The sequence below is a fragment of the Sorex araneus genome, chromosome 6 (assembly GCF_027595985.1).
Source record: "Sorex araneus isolate mSorAra2 chromosome 6, mSorAra2.pri, whole genome shotgun sequence".
NCBI classification, from domain to species: Eukaryota; Metazoa; Chordata; class Mammalia; order Eulipotyphla; family Soricidae; genus Sorex; species Sorex araneus.
The window spans coordinates 144,059,636-144,085,172 of record NC_073307.1 but is presented as its reverse complement, the minus strand read 5'-3'; the positions used below and the strand labels follow the sequence as shown (position 1 = coordinate 144,085,172).

Below are 25,537 nucleotides of genomic sequence, written 5' to 3'. Positions count from 1 at the left end.
ATATTTACACATAATACAATCTGTTAGAAATTCTAATTTGCTTTCATTTTTTAAAATTAATATTTTAGTTGAACATAACAATTTACGAAGTTGCTCATTGTACAGTTGTTTCAGATTTTTGATGTCCCAATATCAATCCCACCACCTGAGTGGACTTCTCACCACCATTTTTCCTATTTCCCTAAACTCTCCCCAAGACTGTCCCCTTAGCAGACTTGTTTTATGTTGCTTGTTATAGCTACATGGTTAAAAGAATCATCAAAAAATACTTTAGTAAAGGAAAGGACTGGAGCGATAGCACAGCAGGCAGGGCATTTGCCTTGCACGTGGCCAATCCGGGTTTGAGTCCTCCATCCTACTCAGAGAGCCCGGCAAGCTACCGAGCGTATCCCACCCTCATGGCAGAGCCCAGCAAGCTACCCGTGGCATATTCGATATGCCAAAACAGTAACAACAAGTCTCACAATGGAGACATTACTGGTGCCCGCTAGAGTAAATCTATGAACAAAAGGATTACAATGTTACAGTGCTACAGTAACAGAAAATTTGTAAAATTTGGTAATATCTCACTAGGGGTGGTTAAATCCTTGGCTGAGGATTTACTAAACTTTTTGTCGCAGGTTGAGCCTTCTGTGTAATTGTTTTCATTTGTTGAGTTTAGTTAGCTTTTATGGTAGTTTCCCATCTAATTTGGTGTACTCCAAATTAGTACTGGAATTCTGGTATTGTAGAATACTGCTATACTGCTATAGTAATATATATAAAATGTTTAATATGTTAGTGCTATAGTAATATATATATAATGTTTAATATGTTAGTGCTATAGTAATATATATATAAATATATATATAGTGTTTAATATGTTAGTGCCTTAGAGTTATATCATTTTGAAGGCAAAATATAATGTCTAGAATAGTGGAGAGGAGCAGACGTTCTGGCAAAGTGTATAGATGCTGTTTATTCTTACATTGTATGCATGAAATCCTTGTGTGAACAGTGTTGTTATTCAAGGTGTATCAAACAAAATTTTAAAAAGGAATAATATTTAGGATGTGTGATAAAATAGCCAAAGGCTGTGATACCCCCTTCTCAAATCTGCTGTTTTAAATAAAAATGTAAATGAGTATAGATAGTTGGATTTAAGTAGAAATAAATTTGAGTGTAGGTAAAAGGACAATTTCCTAGAAAGCTATATTAAAAAACCCTTAAAAAACAAAAAAATAATTAAAAACATCCTTCAAAAACAATGGGAAAACTTGTATATATTTATAAGTTAAAAATTAGCACATGGGTTAAAAGTCTAATAATATAAGAAAATTAGACAAAGTATTATTGTCCTTATGTGAAGATATACCATGATTGTTTTAAATCAAAAGAATTATCATCCCCTAAAATTTAATTTATAAATTCAAATAATTTTCATTCGAATTTCTAGTAGGAATTTTCATGGACATGAAAACTCTTTCTAAGTTTTTATGGAAATACAAGGGTTCAAGAACGGTCCGGGCAATTGCAGAGATTAAAATAGGAGAACTTGCTCTTCGCTGGTGAACAAGCGTGACTCCAGAGGCCATCTAAACTACTTTTGGTGCAAGAATGCAGAAATGTCTCTAGACTGGGAACTGAGCTGAGGTCTCATGCCGCTCCAGGAGGGGAAAGGTTTTACTCTGTCCCCTTTTTCTTGCCAGGGGGCACGGCGTGGTGACCACCATCTTATGAGGACCACTAATGGGAGGTATGGGCTTGCAATGATGCAATATCTGGCAGAAGTTGCAGATATTGCAGAAATTGCAGATCCAGAAATCCCTGGACTTAGTTACTAAAATACTAAAATACAGAAATCCAAATCCACGCAGCCTCATATCTCTTCATTCTCAGGAATGGAAAAGAAATTATCAAATGCTTCCTTTTCAGCAGGCCTGACTCTGGAGGGGAAACTCCAAACAATAATAGAGAGTTTTTTGTTGAAATATTGAATATAACCAAACACAGGCCGGGGGCTTGGGGGGCTAATGGAGGGGGTGGGAGGTATACTTTGTTATTTTGGTGGTGGAATATGAGCACTGGTGAAGGGATGGTTGTTCGAGCATTGTATAACTGAGACTCAAGCCTGAAAGCTTTGTAACTTTCCACATGGTGATTCAATAAAAAAAAAATAGAAGAACTAGTGTACTAGATATTAAAAATCATTAAATTAAAGCATATTCAAAGAACCTGATATTAACAGATAAAATATGTAACACAAAAATAAAATTTATTTATTTATGCATAAATAGATGTGCATGTATAATATTTATATATAAAATGTATGTTAAAAATAATGTTAAATATGAGGGATAAAGAAAATACCTTTTAATAAAATATTGTATGATAATTTAGATACCCTTAGGAAAAAATTAAAATTGAATCTATTTTTACACAATATTTTAATATTAGTTATATTTGGATTAAAAATATAAATGAAAAATTTACAATTTGGGGGAGAAAACTAGAAAATATCTGCAAAACTGAAATAGGTAAGGATTTCTCAGTGAAGCAAAAACTAGACAAAATTAACGAAACTAATGAAATTGACAAAAACTATAAGCAAAATCAATGAAATAAGCTATGTTAAAGATTTAAATATACCTGCATAAAAAGATATGAAAATAGAGTGAGAAGGTATTTGCTATTGAATGAAAAACTTGAAACAAAAGTTGCATTTATAGGATTCTTGTGCAACATTCTTTCAGAAGACAAGACAGTTGAGACAAACTGCAATTTGATAATAGGCAAGAAGTATGATTAGACAAATCAATAAACAGAAAAGCCGAAAGGACAATAAATGTGAAAAATGCATAACATTAATCATATTTAAGAACAATCAAGTTAGACTACAATGAGAAATCATTATGAATGAAACCAATGCAATTAAAATGATAATGATTTTATTTGTTACAAGGAAGTGAATGAACTTATATTGATTAGGTGACTTGGGAAAGCAAAAGACAATAGTTGGTAAAGGTGTGCCTAGCCTATGACCTCTGTATTTGATTGTTCATTGAAGCATTGCTTGTAATGGCAAAAAAAAAAAATGGAGACAACATAAATGTCCCTTCAAAGAAAAAAGGATAAATCAATCTAGTATATTTATGTAACAGAACTCTTCACGGTGGTTAAAATGAATTGAAGATGTACACATTGATATAAATAGATCACAAAAACACAATGTTAAGTGAAGAAGGAAATTAAAAAAATTACCCTGTGAAATTTCCCTAAAGTACAAGTTCTGGAAAAATTAGACATACAAATAATTTACTTGGAGAAGCATTTATGAGGAAGAAAGGAGGGGACGTGAGAAAGGTAGGGGAGCCATCTCAGATTTAATTCCTTCTCAGGAGCCAGAATAATCATTTGGTAGCCAAATTTCCCCCTGAATAAATCCAGCATCTTGCAGGAATGGGCCTTGATTAGTAATTCTGTTTTGTTACTTTGAGAGTAACCTGTTGGAAGCATCCCATAGGCTGGGATGGACCCAGAGGCTGAAAATGACTGTCAGAACACGAGACCCAATGACGCACAAGATTGGCACATGTACGAAGGCACCACAAAGATGTAGGAGTCTAATGATGTGACGTAAAACTCTGCAACACTCTTCTACATATTATTTTTTAAATTTTTTTATTGAATCACCATGTGAAAATTTACAAAGTTCTCAGGCTTCTGTCTCAGTTATACAACATCCAAACACCCATCCCTTCACCAGTGCCCATATTCCACCACCAAAAACCCCAGCATACCTCCCGCCCCCGCCCCCCACCCCCAACTGCAAAACTGATGAATTTCACTTCATTTTCTCTTTACCTTGATTACATCCCATATTTCAACACAAATTTCACTATTGTTGCTGGAGTTTCCCCCCAAGAAAGAAAGCCCTACTACCAAGGAAGCATTTGATAATTAGTTTTCCATTGCTTAGAATGAAGAGATATGTAGCCCCACTGTTCCAAGTACATAACTCTTTTTTTCTTTTTCCTTTTCCTTTTTTTTTCCCTCATCCCCCTTCCCGCGCCTCATAGTATGGTGGATGCCACACTGCGTTTCTCCCCGAAAATGGGAAACAACCGGGAAAGAGGGATATTTCCTCTTCTCGGCCGGCGTGGGGCTCTTGCGTAGTTCACAGTCCAGAGAAATGGCTGCTACTTTGATTACCGTCAATATTTCAACAAAAAACTCACTGTTATTGTTTGGAGTTTCCCCCCCAAAGTCAGACCTGCTAAAAAGGAACTGTTTCACATTGCTGACAATTAAGAGATGTTAAGTCATGTGGACGTGGCAGCGTCCACGTGATTTTGGATCTCTGTATAAAGTCCAGGGAAAATTCTGCCAGAAATTGCATAGCCCAGCTCACAGTCCCAGTACATTGCTGTAAGAAGCTGCTCTAGATGCCAAAATGTGTTAGAAGGTCTCTGGAATCAAAGTCTTTAGGCGCAGAGGGTCCATTTCACTCTCAGCAGCTCTGGATTTATCTGGGCCGAGGGCATGCCAGTAACACCTACTTCCCATGATTGCCTAGGAGCCCCAAAGTGTAAAAACTGTATACCTCTGGCTTAGGAGTCTTAGAAGGTGGCTCCCGCCATGTGGATATTGCTGCCGTCACCATTTTCCATGCAGAAAAACAGGTTGGAGAGGAAAGATCCATCCCTGGGCAGCGTGGAGTTGTAGCCCAGCTCACAGTCCCAGTGCACTGCTGAAAGAAGCTGCTCTGGATGCCAAAATGGGTTAGAAAACCTCTGGATTCAAAGTCTTTAGGAGCAGAGGGTCCCTCTTCTACATATTATTTGTGGCTCTCTATGTATAAAGGAAAACCTTTGAAAAATACCTTAGAATTTGGACCAACTTCATTCTAATGTTTTTGTTTGGTTTTAACTTAGAGGCTATATCCAGCAGTGCTCAGAGCTTACTTCTGGTTCTATGCTCAGAGAGGACTTTTGGGTGGACTCAAAGGACATTATGGGATACCAGGGATCCAATCTGTGTTGGCTGCATTGTAAGACAAGCACCTTACCTGCTAGTACTCTCTCCAGCTCTCTGGCTAATGTTGACAATGGGAATCACTAAGAGAAAAATGGGAACAAACAGGGGACGTTGATTGTGAAGATTGTTTTAAAAAATCTAGATGGTGACTACATTGGTATTTTCCATATTAAGGTCTCTATTGTTTTCATTACCCTAATGTTATTTTGTAACAATAACATTACATATAAATATTTGGAAAGCAACATATGGGTTACAAAAGATGGCTAGGCCAGCTTGTTTTAATGGAAAAGTAAGTCAGGGAGATATGGGCAAAATTCTGTTTTCATTTAAGATCACTGGTGTGAATCCATGTAGTTGAAACAAAGTAATCAGCAAATGAAAAATTTAATACAGATCAGTTTCCTTTTTCTATGTGGGGCATTGTAAAAGAGAAAGATCTTTTTGAGCAGAAGACAGATTCACCAGTTTGTATAACAATTACAAATGTCCCAAAGCACGTTAAGAAAGTCTTGTCCTCAGGGGAGGAAAAGGTATGTGGAACACTGTCATTGCTGTTAAATCTCTGTTTCTTACTTCATTATTAATATTTGGTCACTAGAGTTAGTATTTTACAGAATTATTTAGGAGTTTTAAGTATACTCCACTGAGAATAGAGAAAATTAATAGTGAATTCTATTGCTGAGGCATCTCAATTCTAGTCCATGAGACCAGACTGGAAAAAGAGTATTAACTATTGGGATGGAAATAATACAGTAAATGCTTTATAGCTCTTTCTGTAGGTTCAGAGACTGTTGAAAGGCTATATATTCCCTAACTCATCATCTTATTAGTTAAGTAGTATCTTGGTATTACAGTTTTGAAGGTAATGACAAAAAGAGTGTAACTGAATTTCCATATTTGTATACCTAGGAAGCTCCTTAGAGTGGTTTCAAGGCCCTGCATTATCCTGTTGCTTGCCTTCTTCAACATTTTTACCATGCTCCCTCTTTCTCGCGGAATTCAGCAGCAACACAGTCTTTTAAGTTCCATAAATACATTAAGATCTTTTTGTGTCACACTATACACACATGACTCTGATCTGGAAGGTTGTTTCTTCCAATATTTACTTTGGCGAAGTATCTGTGCAAAGATTTTGCCCATTTTATTTTGCTTCCTTGTTATTATTGTAAGCAATCACAAACATGTTAGTGTATTATATACAAGTCCTTTTAATTTTGAAACATTGTAGCTTGATGCGTGATGTCTATATTGCATAGTCAGAGAATGACTCAGATCTAGAACTTATGCATGTGACAAATAAGTACATGAGAAGATTTTCAATATTAGATAAATGCAAATTTAACCACCTTTAGATAATACTCTGCTCCCACCAGAATGGGCAAGATAAAAATGGCTGAACATATCACATGAGTTTAGAGATCTGCCAATTTCATTAGCTTTAAATAATCATCTTTTGGTTTTATTAACTTTCCTATACTATGTACTTAGCATGCCATTGATTTTTAGTTCTTTGTATTGCTTTCAGTTTTTTGCTTATTTTAGGAATAATTCACTATTCTTTTTTCTCTTAAGGTGGAATCTGAGATCACTGTTTTAAAATCTCTTCATTTTTTAGCATGTGTTTAATGTTACATTATGGCTGGAGCAATAGCACACGGTCGACCTGGGTTCGATTCCTCTGCCCCTCTCAGAGAGTCTGGCAAGCTACCAAGAATATCTCGCCCACACCGCAGAGCCTGGCAAGCTATCTGTGGTATATTCAATATGCCAAAACCAGTAACAAAAAGTCTCACAAAGGAGATGCTATTGGTGCCCGCTGGAGCAAACCGATGAGCGGATGACATTGACAGTGACAGTGATCTATGACACAATATAGTTTATCATGATAAATGTTCTGTATGCAGTTGAAAATTATGTTTGTTGTTAGATAAAATGTTTTGCTAAGTTACATAAGCTACTTTCTTATTAAACTGACTTATCATTGGTTTGTAATGTTAAGAATTTTCAGGGATTTAGCATCAGACCTCTGTATGTATGGAAATGTCATCACTCCCACCACCAAAATGTTACTTCTGCTTGGGCCAGAGAAATAGTACAGTAGGAAGGGCACTTGTCTCGAATGTAGCCACTGGGTTTGACCCCCCAGTACCACATATGGTTCTCTGAGCCTCTCAGTAGCCATACCTGAGTACAGAGTGAGGAATACGCTCTTAGCACTGCCTGTTATTGCCCCAAACCAAGAATAAACACAATGACATATGTGCTTATCTTTTCACACACACCCCCTTCTCTTTTCTGTTTCCACTAAGGGTTTCCACTAAAAGTAGGAGTTAGCATTACTGTTACTTGCCATTTTGTTGCTTTACTAATTTATAATGCACATATGAGTGGAAATATCTATTTTTTCCACTCTCAAGGTTTGAACTCGGATCTCATACAAACAAACCATGTACTTTATCACTGCATCACAGTGGCCTGAGTGAAATCATTGTCTTTTCCTTCCTCCCTTCCTCCCTTCCTCCCTTCCTCCCTTCCTCCCTTCCTCCCTTCCTCCCTTCCTCCCTTCCTTCCTTCCTTCCTTCCTTCCTTCCTTCCTTCCTTCCTTCCTTCCTTCCTTCCTTCCTTCCTTCCTTCCTCCCTTCCTCCCTTCCTCCCTTCCTCCCTTCCTCCCTTCCTCCCTTCCTCCCTTCCTTCCTTCCTTCCTTCCTTCCTCCCTTCCTCCCTTCCTCCCTTCCTCCCTTCCTCCCTTCCTCCCTTCCTCCCTTCCTTCCTTCCTTCCTTCCTTCCTTCCTTCCTTCCTTCCTTCCTTCCTTCCTTCCTCCCTTCCTTCCTTCCTTCCTTCCCTTTTTTTAGTATACTCACCGAAAATTCTATTTTGTCCCCCAAGTTTTAAAAAATGAAATTAATATTTCATTGAGTCTATATATCACAGCTTCTTTATCCAATCAGTTGTTGATGAATCATTGTATCAGTGTCATCCCATTGTTCATTGATTTGTTTGAGCGGAGACAGTAGGTTTATTTTTATATTTTGGCGGTTTTAACTAATGCTACTATAAACATATTCTTTCAAAGTAGTGTTTTCCTAACCTAAGGATCAATAGATAGTATTTATGTGTGTGTGTGTATGTGTGTGTGTGTATAGGTATGTGTGGTGTCTGTGTATTTTTTCCAGGTCATATGAAATTTTGCATGAAGCATTGTATCTATGTCATTAGGTTAAGTTGGTTGATAATGTTATTAGAGTCCTTTATACCCTTACTTATTTGTAGCACTGGCTTTATCAATTACCATAAAGTTGGTGTGAAAATCTGGAGCAATAGAACAACGGGTAGGGTGTTTGCCTTGCTCGCAGCCAACCCAGGTTCGATTCCTGCGCCCCTCTTGGAGAGCTCGGCAAGCTACCGAGATTATCTCGTCTGCACAGCAGAACCTGGCAAACTACCTGTGGCATATTTGATATGCCAAAAACAGTAGCAAGAAGTCTCACAACAGAGACATTACTGGTGCCTAAGTAGCAAGAAGTCTCACAACAGAGACATTACTGGTGGTCAAGTAAATGGATGAGCAAGGGGATGACAGTGACAGTGACAATATAAAATTCATATATTTTATATTTTAATTATTAATGAAATAAGCATTTAAGATTGTTGCTTCTTTGTGCTGAGTTTATCCCTTTTACACTGTGGAAAAATGATTTATACCAGATAATATACTTTTTGCTCCAAAACATATTTTATCTGAATGATATGGAATACCTCCAAAGTTTTTATTCATGTCAGCATGGTATAGTTTTCTATTTTTGTGTATGTAACATACATTTTTCTATTAGGAAGTAAGGAATCTGTTCTGTTTAGAAGAAAAATAAAATCTAAAAATCTGTGTCTTCTAATTGAATGTTTCGAGTGTATCTTCAATGTGTTGATTGATATGGCTAAGCTTGACAATCTGTTACTACGTACTTCTTTCTCTCCATGTGACTTTTTATTTCCTCTTTTATACCTTCTGTTAGATAAACAATTTTGTTATTCCATTGACCCATTTTGTATTTTTTTGGTTATTTTTAGGTTTTGCTTTAATGTCTAGATTTTGAACTTATGGCAACAAACTTTTGAAAAAAATCTCATGGAATGCATGATAACAGAGAACTTTATAACTTTATAACTTCTATCTAGGTATTTTTCTCATTTGATCTTACATTTTACATCTCTATATACTGAAAACTTTTTAAACAATTGTCATTTTTCACTTGAATTTTTCTTAGGTGGGATACTTCAAAAGGTCCAGGGACCCTACCAATAGTTCTTGGCCAACCATGACAGATGCTCATTGCTAGATCCAGGGATGTGATGCTGCTTCTGTCCTGTAGTGCTGGGGATTTCATGGACCATGAAGGGCTGAGAGTCTCCGGATGGCGCTAAAACTCCGGGAGCCTCCAGGGATATACCTAATGATTCTGCTGCACCATGTGGTGCAGAAACTAAACCCAGGTCAGACACAAACTAGGCATTCCAACAAACTACTGTACTATCTCCTGACTCCTCTGAGATATTTTAAAGAAATAATATATATATATGTGTATATATACATATATATATGTTTATCCACATTTTGTGGGTCATTTCTAGTGTTCCTTATGCCTTTGTGTTGAGGCTGTTTTCTGCCTGGTATCATTTTTTTTTCTGTCCCTAGGATTTTCTTAAAATAGATTTTTTTGTAGTACAAGTCTGCTGGTGATGAATTTGCCCAGCTTTAATTCATTTAAGTGTCTTTATTTTCTTTTGCTTGTGAATAGTATTTTTTGTAGTAATTATATAAGCAGTTGGCAATTTTTCTTTTAAGAATTTAAAAATCTTTACTATATCATTAAAGGTGGTATTTTCCTTCTCTTTTATATACATGCTAATTAAAAAAAAATTGAAAAATAGTCTGAATTTTTTTCTTAATAAATACTGAATATATTTGTATCCCTACAAATTTGCTTGAATTTCCTTCTGAGGTGTATTTAATTGACCTTAAAATAGTTTTCTCCCTTCAAGGCTTTCTGTTAAATGCGTTAGGTGGGTCCACAGCAGCTTTTATTCCTGAACTAATTTAGTTTCATAATGATTTGGTTCATTTTTGAATACTCAATACCAAGCTTGATTAAAATGCTTTTTTTCCTTGTCTGCTTATAGAAACAATTAGTGAAATCCATGATTGTATATGTTCTCTAGAGTTGAATTTCTCTATTTCCCTATAGAAGATTCTTTATTTGACCTTGAGTTATTTTCTCACCTGCTGGTAATGGTGAGGGCTCAGATGAAGACTTGAGAGCAATCTCTGGCACATTTCTCCAGTCACCTGCATCTCTTCCCACTCCCAGTTCTCTTCCATTTAACAGGATCAGAGACTCCAACAACTTTTTTCCCTGGCTCAGCGCTTAAAACTATCTTATGACAGAGATAGTTGGGGCAGTCACAGGACACACCTCATCCATTTCCCTTCATTCAAGGATATTCTCTAAAGTAATTGTCTGGGAGATGAGAGTGACACTATACAAGGTAAGACACTTATCTTACACACAGCCAACCCAAGTTCTATCCCTGGCACTTTATATGGTCCCTTGAACGGAAGTGCAGAGCTAGGAGTATTCCCTGAGACCTTCCTCCCCTCCCCACCCCTCAAATTGTCTGTTTCCTTATTTTGGACCATAGATAGAATGGGGGTGCTAGGAAGTAAACACCTCCTACTTCAAAAGTAGTTACTTATTATTCATACCAAATTAATATCTCTCTCCTAGATATTCTTTTTTTCCCAATTACCCTATGGAAGGTAGGGTGTCTTGTACATTTTCAAAATATTTCTGTTACTTTCACTCAGAGTTCTTAGACAGTTTGAATTGAATTGAAATAATTGTTTGTGGGTTTGCTTATTTGGTAGTCTGAGGCCACCATTAAATAGGAAGCCTTGTGCAAGGATTCTGTCATAATCTTTGTATTCAAGGAGCCTAAAAGAGCGTGTATTATGTGGTATTATTCTGAATATGGGCTGAACAGAGACAATTGTATTATAGTTTTGAAATTCGGTTCACTTCTTTGTGTCAGAATTAGTTCAAATGTATTCTGATTACTCAAGAACTATAGTTCCCTTGGAATTTTTTTGTAGGTACTATAGGATGACATTGGTTTCCCTTTCTGCCTTGCCACAGGGAGTTAGGTTTACTGGGTTGCTCCCATCACAGTGCTCCCATTGCTCTGCCTTTCCTTGTAACTTCTTTCTTTGTGCTCTGTTGACTTGTAAATATTGTTTTTCTCCTCTCCTTAAGTCCTTCGCATAGTTAATTCAGAGCAATATTCTTTTTATTTTATTTTTTATTTTTTTGCTTTTTGGGTCACACCCAGTGATGCTCAGGGGTTACTCCTGGCTCTGCACTCAGGAATTACTCCTGGCGGTGCTTGGGGGACCATATGGGATGCCGGGGATCGAACCCGGGTCGGCCGCGTGCAAGGCAAACGCCCTACCCGCTGTGCTATCGCTCCGGCCCCTCAGAGCAATATTCTTTTTAAAGAAGACAGTTAATGCTATGCTTTTTTAACATGAGAATTAATTGACTCGAGATAATATTACCTCCGGGCCATTTTTTCTCTCAACCTGAGCCTCAGTTGCCCTTACTTCCTACCACCCCAAAAGCAGGGTTCCGACAAGGGTCTGGATGGACCCAGGGCAAGCTGTGAGCTATGTGCTACCCTGGAATCGAAATGGGCTTGGCCAAAGTGCCATAATGCTTAACTATAAGTTAAGACCATGGTCATGGACAAATGCTGTCACGATCCAGAAAGCAATAACTAGATTTCGACCCTGCTAGGGTTAGGAATCCACCTGAGCACTGTAGTCTGAGTCTGTGGTGAGATGTCCCCAGGGAGTCGCCCTACAAGCCTCAATGTATCTCTTACTTGTGACCATACAAAATAACTAATATTAAGAAGTAGAATTAAGATGTTAATTAAGTTACTGGACCAAGGAAAGGAGAAAAACACCTTAAGAGGTATTTTGCCCTTGAGCTGAAGAAGGGCTTTTGATATGTTGATTTTGCTATCAGACTGGGTGTGGTGGTTACCCCCAATACAGGGAATTGGGGAGAGTTGAGAGAGAGACCAGGGCAATAAGATGGAGCACAGAGACTAACAAGGGAGACAGAGGGAAAAGAATGTAGGGGAAGAATTCAGGAGCAGGCACACCGACAACTAGAGACACGGTTGTGAGTTTAGAGATGTGTGCGAGAGACTGGAGGAGAGGGGAATGAGGGGCAGAGTGAGACTTGAGTGGGAAACCTAGTGAGATTGGAAGAGGCTGGTGGGGATAATGGAGAATGTATAAACAGCAACAGTGGGCTTGGCCCTTGTTTCCTCCTTCATCTGTTCCATGCCCTGGGCCGCCTCAGTTGGGGGAGCAGAGAGAGAGTGAGAGAGAGAGAGAGAGAGAGAGAGAGAGAGAGAGAGAGAGAGAGAGAGAGAGAGAGAGAGAGAGAGAGAGAGAGAGAGAGAGAGAGAGAGAGAGAGGAGAGAGGAGAGAGACAAAGAGACAGAGACAGACACAGAGGAGAGAGAGAGAGAGAGGAGAGTCATACCACCTGGAGAGAGAGAGAGGACAGAGAGAAAGAGCCGTGCCGCCTGGAGATTATACAGGTACCTCTGGAATAATATAAATATTGGAAATATAGATAGTTTTTTTCAGAGTATTTTTATTTTTTTAACTAACAAAGCAACATTTACTTCAGTAGGCCTATGAAGTTGTTACCAACTTGCTCTTCCAACATACTAAATTCTACCTTGTGTGGATTTCTACCTAATACTTCTGTGTGTGTGTGTGTGTGTGTGTGTGTGTTAGTAACTTATTTGGACTTATTCAATATCCACCAATCCTCTCTTCTTATTTTTGTGTCACTTATAGCCACTATGATAAATATTTTCAAGGCATCTAGGTTTTATCCCTAAGATTTTATACATATAAAAATATATGTGATACATATATATTGGGTTTATATATTTTACAACGGTGTTGCTAGGAGAATACATTTATGATTTTTATAACCTAACTGTTCTTTTATCAGTATGAAATATTTCTTGACTCTATTGATATTTTCCCTTAATTTTATGTTGTATTGTTATCTTTTTTTTTTGAAATTATTTAAAGTTTTGTCTTGCAGTCCCTTCGTTTTCAGTCTTTGGGTGATTTACACTTTGTCCATTTGATATGAGTTCAATCTTTTTATATTTCAAATCTTTGGGCTTGGATTTTGATATTTAGTTTTGTTACTTCAGATCTATCTGTTAGACTATCTAATATAAAAATGTAGTGACTTGGGGCCAATAAATTGATGACATTCATAGTTTCTCTGAGAAGAAATTCAGGTGGGGCAGAGCAGAGGTGACTTTTAGTGTAATGGGGTGCAGGCTCCCAAAGAGTCCCCTTTTATGCCCGGGGCTACTCTTGGACATAATTGGCCAAGTTTTATGATGCTTTTCAGACCCAGCAGTTGGGGGCCACCAAGAATGTAGCTGATGGTGCTCATGGGGCTACACAGTGCTGGGGATCAAGTTTCGACAGAACTTTTGAGCTATCTCCTTGGCCCCTGTCTGTTCTTTTATGCTTTAGATAGCAACTTAAATTTTTTGAAAACTCATTCCTTTATGTTGCAAGTGACATAAATTTTAGATAATATTTGCAGTCAGAATTTATTCTGCTTTATAATTTTGTTCGAGCTGTCACTGTCATCCCATTGCTCATCGATTTGTTCGAGCGGGCGCCAGTAACATCTCTCATTGAGAGACTTATTGTTACTGTTACTGTTTTTGGCATATCCAATACGCACGGGTAGCTTGCCAGGCTCTGCCGCTCGGGCTCGATACTCTCGGTAGCTTGCTGGGCTTTCTGAGAGGGGCGGAGGAATCAAACTCGGGTCGGCCGTGTGAAAGGCAAAACCCCAACCGCTGTGCTATCGCTCCAATCCCCTTTATAATTTTATTATTATAAAATTATTTTATAGTTTTTTTTATTTCTTATAGTGATAGAATAAAATGCTAAATTTTACTAACCAGACTGACTTTGTTAGATTTTTGACATTAGTTCTTATTAGTAGTGTGACTTCATCATTATTCTATTTATGTTTCAGGTAGTTTATCTTTAAAATGTAAAAAAGTTATAAAATATTCCTACCTCAGAGGTATAAAAAAATGAGATATATTAAATGTCTAGCCCAGTACCTGGTATATAGTAAACTTCAAAAAAACTTTCAAATATTAACAGTGGTTTCAAAGTACTTAAACATAAAAATATCTTGTAGTTCCTATTATTATTGTTTCTGTTAGAGAAAATATGTTGAATATTGCTTATATTTCCCTTGGTTACTCTTATTCTTTCTCCACACATTACCAGACAAGTATATTAAGAATATGGTTTAGATTTGCTGTATAAGCACTGGAATTCCTAGTTATCAGGTTAAACTTTGATTACTTCTTTGTGAAAGAGGGACATTTTAAATAAAAGTATGAAGGAAGTGTTTTTGTTTAATCACATAAGATTGATTCTGACATAGATAATTTGAACTGGCAGCCATAAAATAGCCTTGCTACAAGATTAGAATATCATGAATTGCATCTAGGCATGCATCCTAAATAGAACATTTCATTTAGGGATGAGAGAATAGAATATTGATTGATGATTGTTGATTTCTCTTACTTACCACTGTCTGAGAGAAGATAGTCGGTATCAAGAGAGGTTAGAAGTTCTCTCTTAGTTAGCCAGTACCATGGAAAGGTCCTACACATTTAAGGATATGGTTGCTCATTTAGCCAGGTAATATAAAGTATAAAGTATAAAGTCTTAGTGGAGGAAAGAATTAAGGAGAGAAAGATGTGTGCATATGCCATTCTAACACTTAATGATTTGTCTCTGGAGAAAGGACTAAGTACCAGATACATTTTAGGATTAAAAATACTTGGGAGTAATTATCTACACATATTAATTATTGTACATGGTTCCTTTGGTTTAATTTAAATATGATGAAACAAAATTTGTGTCACTTTAGTCAAAGTATAAAATAAAAACAAAGAAATCTATAATTACTGTGACCTAACTCAACTAATGATATCTCAGAAAAAATCCTCAGGCACTTCTCTAACTGAAATAGATTTTAGTGTTCATACTTGATATTTGCACAGGCTTGCATGGCATGGTATTTCAGTTTTAAATTGCATTAATCGGTAAGTAGCAATAACTATGAAAATATGCACTGTAGCACTATAGCACTGTCGTCATGTTGTTCATAGATTTGTTCGAGCGGGCACCAGTAACATCTCCATTGTGATACTTGCTGATGTTTTTGGAATATCAAATTCACCACGGGTAGCTTGCCAGGCTCTACCATGCAGGCAGGATACTCTTGATACCTTGCTGGGCTCTCCAAGAGGGACGGAGGAATCAAACCCGGGTTAGCTGCATGCAAGGCAAATGTCCTACCTGCTGTGCTATTGCTCCAGCCTATAACTACAAAAAATACTGTTCAGTTAGTTGGGAAGAAGAGTGAATGTATAAACAAAAATCTTTATCACACTTGAGTAGTTGAAAATTTGGGCTAAATTTATTTTACGTTTCAGTTTTAGTTAATTCTCATTTCTTAGCCATTTTTGTTATTTTAAAAATAATATCAATTAGATTTTTCTTTCTTTCATCCTTGAAAATTAATTTTATTAGAAGTTGTTGTCCAACAACATTATCCCTTTTTAAAAATTTTGATCCAATACAAATTTTCTCTTCCTGGTATCTTTAAAGACAACTTGTTCACCTAAATTTAGATAGGCAATCATCAGAGGTTCAGATTAAGAAGCCCAATAAATATATAATGCAATGATGATTCAGGGTCATAGATAATAACACATATGGTAGGAAGAAAATATAAAATTATGTTTGTATATCAGTTTGTGGGCTGGTGGTAGAAACCGTAGTGTGTGTGTGTGTGTGTATATATATACACACACACACACACACACACACACACACAAATGATTTATATTGTAACTCTGGAAATAACTCTTCTACAAATAACTTGCAAGTAAGTAAAAAACCTTTCCATTTTTCAAAATAACTTATGGGACAAGCTAAATTGTTCCCTTTAGGCCATATCTGAAGTTTTATTAGTTGTGATGGGAATATATATTTGTATTTAGGAAAATGATAACTCCATTAGTGTTTCTACTTGCATGAGGATTTGAAAGGGTTATCAGGAGCCTGAGCTTTCATGGGCCTTCTGGAAGGGTTTCTGCTCCTTTCAAGCATGTAAAAGAAAGAGGAGCACAATTTTACATCACGTATATGAATAAGCAAACCTCTCTCGGCCCAATTAGCGTGAAACCTATTTCTGGTAAATATCTGCTCTGACTATTCTTTATAAATATATCTTTATATATATGTATATATCTTTATATGTGTGTGTGTATTATTGAATCGCCATGAGATAGTTACAAAGCTTTCATGTTTAAGTTTCAGTCATACAATGATCGAACACCTATCCTTCTAGCATTGCACATTTTCCACCACCAATGTCCCCAGTATCCTTCCCATCACAACCACCCCCCACCCCCCACTTCTCTGACTATTCTTTTTAAAATATATTTTTATTGAGTTACAGAGTTACAGGGTGGGAACGATAGCACAGTGGGTAGGGTGTTTGCCTTGCACTCGGCCTACCCGAGCTGGCAAGCAACAGTGTGTATCTCTCCCGCACGGCAGAGCCTGGCAAGCTACCTGTGGCATATTCGATATGCCAAAAACAATAACAAGTCTCATAATGGAGACCTTACTGGTGCCCCCTCGAGTAAATTGATGAGCAACCGGATGGCAGTGATACAGCGATACAGAGTTACAAGTTCATTCATGATTTTCTGGTCTTCATTGTCCCAAAACCAATCCCTTCACTAGGGTTCCCTTCTCTCCACCAATGTCCCAAGTTACTCTCTTGCCCCCCAATATTCCTCTTGGCAGACATTATTTTCTTTATCTTTTTTTTCCCTTCCCACCCCCCGTTTTAGACACTGTGGTTTACCCTTCTGTTACTGATAGAGTATTATGCATGTCACTTTACCCTCTTTCAGCAACTAGTCCTGATCCAGAGTGACCAGTTTCCTCTCTCATTATTATAGTGGTCCCTTCCATGATATATCACACTTCTCTCCCCTGCACCCCACCCCAGGTGACAAGCTTCCACAGAGGAGCAGTTTTCCCGCTCTTCACTACCATTGCTTTTGGGCATTGGTTATTTCCTTGTTATGTATTTTTATATTCTGCTTTTAAATGAGATTATTCTATGTCTTTTCCTCTCTCTTTGACTCAGTCCATGCAGTTTTATACTTTCTAGATCTATCCATGTATGTGAATTGCATGACTTCATCTTTCCTTGCAGCCACATAGTATCCCGTCATATATCTGTAGCATAGTTTCTTTATACAGTCATCTATTCCCTGAATATTCTGTAGACATTATGTTTTTTGGGCAAAAAACATGGATGGGTTAATGGGCAGACAAGTGAATTTTTTATTGATTTTCAGGGTATAAAATATGATTCAAGGAAATACAGTGGGGGAATAACTAATGTCCAAAGGCAACAGAAACTGACTAGTTCTCTTTACTCAGAAGTTTACCAAGGGAATGTGAGTAGGGGCAGGGGAACGGAACACAAGGACAATGATGGAGTGAAGTGTATGGTGTTGGGATGTTTTGTTAAATCCGTTAAACCAGCAATAACAGTCTTAAAACTCATTTACAAGTGAGTTCCTAAAATAAAATAAACAGAAATAAAATGTTAGAGAAGCTGGGAAGATAGGAGAGGGGTTAAGGCACTTATCTTGCAGTCAACCCTACGTTGATCCCTGGCATCAGATATGATCCCTGATCTTAATTGGTGGCGGGGGCGGGGACACCTGAGCACAGAGCTTGAAGAAGCTCCTGACTACCATTGGGTATTGCCCATGCCCTCCAATTTCTCAAAAGAAAATCTTTAATTTCAACTTTCAGTACATACAATTTCTAGATATGAAAAATTGACCTGCTCATCATCTACAGATGGACAACTTAATTTTTCTCTGCTGTACTTTTCTCATCCATAAAGTGAAATATAAATTTCACCTTCATTTAATTTAAATGAATTTAATTTAAATGAATTAAATACTCTTAGGGCTGTTGTGAGAATTACATGAAATAATACAGGAGAAATACTTACAGTGCTATGAAGCTCCTTGACAATTAGTATGTATTAGTATTGATTCTTAGCATTTGAAAGATTAAGAATGGGATGTGAAGAATAATGGTAGAGTATATGGAATACATTCTTAGACATGGGATGATTTTTCCCCCTATTTCTCATTGGAGTGTTTTGGTGGGAAGAGAAAGCACACCAGATTGATTACCCTCAAGACTTAGTTCTGGCCCTGTGCTTGGGAATCATTCCTGACTATGTTTGGGGACCCACATGTAGTGCTGGGGATTGTCTACATGCAAGGCAAGTGGGTTGTCTACATGCAAGGCAAGTGCACAACCCCTGTGATATCTCTCTGACCTCTCTAGAATGTTCTTAAGGAGAATTAATGAGTGTTGAGATTGTTAGAGGTGATGCTTAAAGCAACTAAAAGAGCATAGCTCTAGGCTCTCAGAGTTCTACTTGTGAACTTGGAAAATTCACCTTTCTTTTCTTGAGCCTCAGTTTCCTTTTATTCCTGACAAAGCTATTAATTTTTGTTTATCCTCCCTCACAGGGTTGTCATAAAATGGAATGCTTTATAAATAATGAAGTGTTATGGCTGTCTCACATCCTTTGGGGAAGCAGCTGTGTATAAATTATAAATAAAAGTACTATGTAAATAGAAGGAATTATTACAGTTATATATTCTGGTGGTTGTACCATTCTGATCTATGCATCTACTTAATATTGATACGTGTGTGTGTTTCACAGCGTAAGAAGGCTCATAGCTTTAAAGGACTCTGTGTGTGCTGGAGAATGAAATGCATATATATTGAAAAATGTAATGTCTTATGACAAGTTTATTGGCTTTGAGAAGGAAAGGGAAAAGAAAAATCTTAAATTTTTCTGAAAATCACACCATCTGACAGTTGCATTGCACCAGAATGCTCAAGCCCAGCTGTCTGGAAGCACAGTCATTCATCAATCAGAGCTGGGAGACAGTCACCAATGTGGATAGATAGGTTGCTTGGAAGAACAGTTCTAAGACGAACACAGTGTGATATGGGGAAAATATTTTCAGGCTTTTGTGTCTTTATCATTTAAACTGAGATGCTCTTCTGAGATATAGCTGGATTAACTATTTTGTGATGCGTCATTCTTGACTTCAGTAATTCTATTCTGGTCTTCTATTTTGGTGTGTATTTTAGACGTAAAGAGGGATTGACAGTCCATATTTGGCTTAATGACAGATGATCTGCTGAGGTTTCCATAAAGCATGTAATGATTGAACACAAAAGCCCATCATGTTTGGTCCTTGATTTTTTTCAGACTCATCTTTGCTTATTCTATGCTAGAAATTTGGACTCTAATTATTTTGAATATTTTGCTGTTTCCAGGAGCCATCATGTTTCCCCCTTTGAATACACCATTTCTTCTTCCTGTAACATTTAGACATTCTTATAGAGGTTCTCAGAATCTCCTCCTCAGCTTCAATGAACTTGTCAGGGGGCTTGGGGAACTCAGGTAAACACATTTACTGATTTCTTAAAGGGTATGAAAAGGATTCAGATGGACACTCATTGCAGAAGGTGGTGAGGTCTGAGAAATTCCCAAGAGCAAGAGTTTCTGTCCTGAGAGACAAGGCAAATACATAAAATATATAATGAAATATTATAAATTTATTTAGGATGCAAACACATTTTTTCCATATGGATGTGTTTACCAAAATGGAAGCTTTCTGGACCCCATTCTTTTTTTCTCTTTTTTTGGGTCACACCCAGCAATGCTCAGGGATTACTCCTGGCTTTGCACTCAGGGATTACTCCTGGCGGTGCTTGGGTGGACTAAATGGGATGCCGGGGATCAAACCCGGGTCTGCCGTGTGCAAGGAAAACTCCCTACCTATCCTGTGCTATCGCTCCGGCCCCAGGACCCCATTCTTTAGTATATTTATCATGAAGGCAAGAAAGTCTCGTTTTCAGCTATGTTCTTTTCCCAAGATAACAGGGAGGTGGGATAGGGCTGAAAATTGTGAGCATTCAATCATGATTTTTCTTTGTGGTGACTGTCCTGTATCTGGGGCTCCACAAACTCCTCTCATTAGAACAAGCCAGTCCTATAATCTAGGAGATGTCAGAAATCAGATCAGATCAAAGAGAAAATATTAGAAAAAAATTATGTTTCAAGTGTTCTTTCCCTCCAGGAAATTACAAGAACTTCAGAAGTTCTTTGCCAGAAACTGAGGGCAAAGAAAAAATTTTCCTTGTATCTTAGATCAGCTTAAAGAAAAACCCTTCTGTGCAATTACTTAAATAGTTATGCTCCAAAATGGTTTTAGAGTGTTATTCTGTTACTATTCTTAGCAGTGGAGTCACAAAGTGGTACCCCAGTAAAATGGAAACATAATGGAATTTGATGTCAAACCTAGTTTTGAATCATGAATTCTTTGCTTTCCTGAATACTTTGAGAAGGTTCAGTCCTTATTTATCAAGAACTCTAACATATACTGCTTGGTATGTATGTCTCTTGAATATCAATATGTTATATGCAAGCTTAAGGTATTAACATTTTTTTAGTCACCATCTCTGTGAATACTTTGAAAGGTTATCACTCAATATTCACACTAAGAGAGCTGGAGACAGGTATTCATACCATCAAATTTAAACTCTACTGCTTATTCAGTATTTTTCTCAATCTATTTCTACCCCAAAGTATGAGGAAGTATTCCAATGTGATTCAGGAGCGAAATGGGTTTCAAGAGCCAGAATTCATAAATTTTCATATGCTTTACCATCTATCGTGGTTGATAACATCTCTCTGTGCTATTAACACTCACATTATCAAAGCAGAACAAAGAAAACTTAAGATAAACACTACTACCTCTTAGACAAAGTTTGGCCTCAAATCTTTGTTCAGTCTCCCATGTCTGAACGTGGTAATAGAAATATGAATATAAACATATGAGCACTATGACTCATTTTACCTTTATTTTTCCAGGTTCAGAATCAAGGTGGACTCAAATTCTTGAATCTCCCATTGAGAGAGAGCTTACTTAAGGAGCAATTCAACAGATAAAAAAAAACTTTCATCCATGGCTAAAGACACTATTTACCTGGAGTTTTTGGTTAATGAGCCATTAATTCCCTTAATTATTTAAGCCAGCTTAAACCAGTTTGTGCTGGTCTCTAATGCTTGGATTCAAAACATCCCTACCTTATTTAGTCATGTGAAAATCAATGGATATGGATATAAAATGGATAACCCAGATGCGGAGCCTGGCAAACTCCCCCTGGCGTATTCAATGTGCCAAAAACAGTCATGATAATGGGTCTCACTCCGCTGACCCTGAAAGAGCCTCCAATAAGGCACCATTGGGAAGGACGAGTAAAGAGAGGCTGCTATAATTTCAGAGCTGTGATGAATGGGAATGTTACTGGTGCCCACTTGAGCAAATCGATGAACGGTGGGATGACAGTGATACAGAACCCAGATGTGGTAGATGGAAAGTTGACATGGTATCATAACTAAGTTAAAATGGAGCTTTTGAGAGGATTGTTAGATGGTAACTTTGGGGTTGATTCCCGAGAGGTGGAATAATCCCAACGAAGATTATTTCCCCAAGTGTTGGATTTTTGCTTTTGTCCTCTTAAATACACTTGGTTTTCTTTTCTACTTGGCTTTTCACCCTAATATTTTGACCTGTGTGAGATGATTGCATTAAACCTCCTGCGTCTCCTAGACCTGTTAAGATGTAACCAGTGTATTCAAGGGGAAATCAGAATACAGTCCTCTGGTTCCTTTACTGTGAAGCCAACTAGGCTTGGCTAAGGCCATTTCTCCTCTTAACATATTTTAAGCTTCGTGATTCTTTACGACATCTCACCCTAATTAAAAATAATATGTAAGAGGGCAAGTAATGAAACTATATTTGGCATATGAAGAGCCACCTCAGATAGATTGGAAAAATGGAGCGGGTCAACAATGATTATAGATATGCTTGTACACCCTATAACAAAACAAACAGTTCGGTATGATTTATGTAGTTGAGATAGGCTAAAACCTCACTAGTATAATAGCTGAGTCATTCGTCTTAGCAAGTATCTTGTTATTGGCAATCAATAATGCAGCCGAGATGACTGATGGCTTTGTTTTCTTGTGGTGCCTCAGCTGGTCTAAATTATTTATTTGACATATTGCCTCTTGGCAGATGTAAGGAAGCCAATGATAATATGTTTGCATTGCCTAGCTGAGAGGAAAATAATTGTATGTTTCCTGTGTCCGGTCTTTGGGCATATAATACATGTAAGACTATGTTTTGTAGAATTGGCATGTCATCAGCTACAGGTACTGGGAGGAATGAGGTTGTGAAAATTTTAAAGTTTTATTCCTGGTTGTTCTAAAATGGAATGATCTTCATTAGTATTGAGCGAATGATTCATTGGCAATGTGCTGACTTCTTCCAAGACCTTGTGAATATATGTGGACCCAGAGTCCAAGGTTCTATATTCCTCAATATGTTTTGATTTAAATGCTAAGATGTCTTTCTTTACCAATAGACAGGGAGGTCCTTGAGGACAGGGACTGTGTCTTATTTATCTTTGTAATCTCATTGCCTGGCACATAGTCTGACACACAATAGTCACTTAATAAATGTTTGTTGGTGAATGAAAGATAGGAATGAAAGAATCAGGCAAAGAATTTATAGCCTTTTGCCTTAGGTTTAGAAGTTATTAGCCTTATTCAGTAAAGTATTACTTTGGAAAGAGGCATAAACTACAAGATTTTTTTTTCAGTTCAGTAACAAAAATGTTATTTAACTACTTTGTTTGACTTTTCACTGTGCAAAATGGGATAACGGAACCTGATAGTATTATCATGGAAATTGAAAATGAAGCTGAGGTAAAGGCTTACTGGTAAATTATCCTGAAAAATATGAAACAACTCCGATTGATATTATTTACCAATTTCTATGGTATAAATATTTCTAGTATGGTTAATTTCATACAATTATGAAAAAAGTGAAAGGGTTTTGGTATGTTTTACAACTGGTTCTTGTGAGTTTACTTCTAAACAACATTGAATGAAATGGGAAAAATCAAAATGGATGACCTTTATGCCCTTTGTCTTTGAAAGTGAAAGCTTTCATTTCTGGCATGGACATTTGGAGACATCCAAATTGTGCAAGGTTGATTAATGTGACAATGTTAAGAGTCACATTAATCAACAATCTCTTAATGACAGCTACTCAGAAATTCTTTCCCTCTTACTGGGAAATCTGGGGACACCAAAAATGGAATTAATTATTCAACAAATTTTTGTTTTTATTTTGAGTGGGCATAGGATCACTGCTGAAAGATACTGACAGTGAGTGTTTTCTTACCTGTCTGTGATCAGTGGGTCATCATCAGGTGACTGGTGATTCGAGGAGTAAATTCTGATTTTACCTTTAGAGAAAAAGGAGATTTATAGAAGGATATCGTAGCAATGACAAGAGACATCCAAATCTGGGATGTCTTCATGGATTTCTTTTTTTTTTTCTTTTTTTATTCAATTTTATTTATTTATTTATTTATCTATTTCTTGCTTTTTGAGTCACACCTGGTGATGCACAGGGGTTATTCCTGGCTTTGCACTCAGGAATTACTCCTGGCGGTGCTCAGGGGACCATATGGGATGCTGGGAATCGAACCCGGGTTGGCTGTATGCAAGGCAAACGCCTTACCCGCTGTGCTATCACTCCAGCCCCAGGATTTCTTTTTTTTTTTTTCCCTCGATCTTCATGATATCTCACGGCATTTTTGTTTATCTTCACTGGTCTGTGGTTATCTTTTACTCATTTCTCGTCATGATTACATGTTAATTATTCACAATTCGCTGGTAGGTTTAGCTTTCTTAATGTTCATCAGGGCATGTGAAAAATCGTGTGACTAAGTTAATGTTCACATCGGGAAGAAGCTCTAAACTTTCAGCATGCATTATAGTCACTTGGAGAGCTTGTGACCATCAGGACCTGAGCATGCAGGGAATCATTACAATCTAATTCTGGCGTGGCGCTCAGGACTCTCAGCAACACTGATGTTTCTGATGCAGTGGGCGGAAGTAAAATATTTAGGGGAAAATGCCAGTATTTTTAAGTCACCTCCATGGTTGGACTTTCTCTTCGAGGTCAGTTCTGAACTATGACTAAACATTGGGGTCACTTGGGGGCTGATACTTATCCCTGACATCCTCCAGATTCTTATTTCCTTGATCTGTGATCTAGTGTGGCCCTGGAAGTTTTTGCAAGCTTCTCAATGACTGTAATGTGCAGACGTATGAAGAGCAATCGTGTTATGGGAAACTTTGGAGGATTTTAAGCAGATTGGCTGTTGGGCAATGGCCTGGTCGGGGATCGAACCTGCGACCTTGGCATTATTAGCACCACGCTCTAACCAACTGAGCTAACCAGCCAGATAACCTTGGGGGCTGGAGCGATAGCACAGTGGGTAGTGCATTCACCTTGCACAAAGCCGACCGGGATTCAATTCCTCCATCCCTCTCGGACAGCCTGGCAAGCTACCGAGAGTATCTCACCAGCATATATTCCATATGCCAAAAACAGTAAGTCTCATAATGGAGACATTACCGGTGCCCGCTCGAGCAAATCAATGAGAAACGGGATGACAGTGATACAGTGATAGCTGTTGGGAAGTGAAAGAGCCAATTTGGTCTTTGAATTACTCTAAGGGTTGAGTGGATAAGGGCCGTGAGTGTCTATATTAGTAGACTTAAACATGAATAAAGTAATAGAATGTAGGATTATTTAAACTTAAGATTTCAAATACAGAATACAGATTCCAGGTAGCATGATCATCAGAGTACTGCCATGGAGTTCGGTAGCTTCATTTGAAAATAAGAGAAGATCATTAGAGTTAAGGAGTTCAATGAATGGAGAAAGTGGGTATAGATGGTAGTTGGGTGGAGGGGTAGAAAAGTATAAGGACATCATAGCAAGATGTGTTTTGTATAAGAGTGGAAGAGTAGGGGCCGGAGCGATAGCACAGCGGGTAGGGCATTTGCCTTGCACGCGGCCGACCCGGGTTTGATCCCCGGCATCCCATATGGTCCTCCAAGCACCGCCAGGAGTGCAAAGCCAGGAGTAACCCCTGAGCATCGCTGGGTGTGACCCAAAAAGCACTAATTCCTGAGTGCAAAGCCAAGAGTAACCCCTGAGCATCGCTGGGTGTGACCCAAAAAGCAAAAAAAAAAAAAAAAACCAAGAGTGGAAGAGTAATAGTCTGGTGGTAGAAAAGTATGAAACAGGTAT

The 25,537-nt window shown here is 37.7% G+C and overlaps 1 non-coding gene across 1 annotated transcript; it reads right to left on the bottom strand.

The window, feature by feature from the left end:
* Window positions 1-24,607: 24,607 nt before the first annotated feature.
* Window positions 24,608-24,681, bottom strand: TRNAI-AAU (transfer RNA isoleucine (anticodon AAU)). The gene has a single exon. It is a non-coding gene; the product is annotated as a tRNA-Ile (tRNA).
* Window positions 24,682-25,537: the final 856 nt, after the last annotated feature.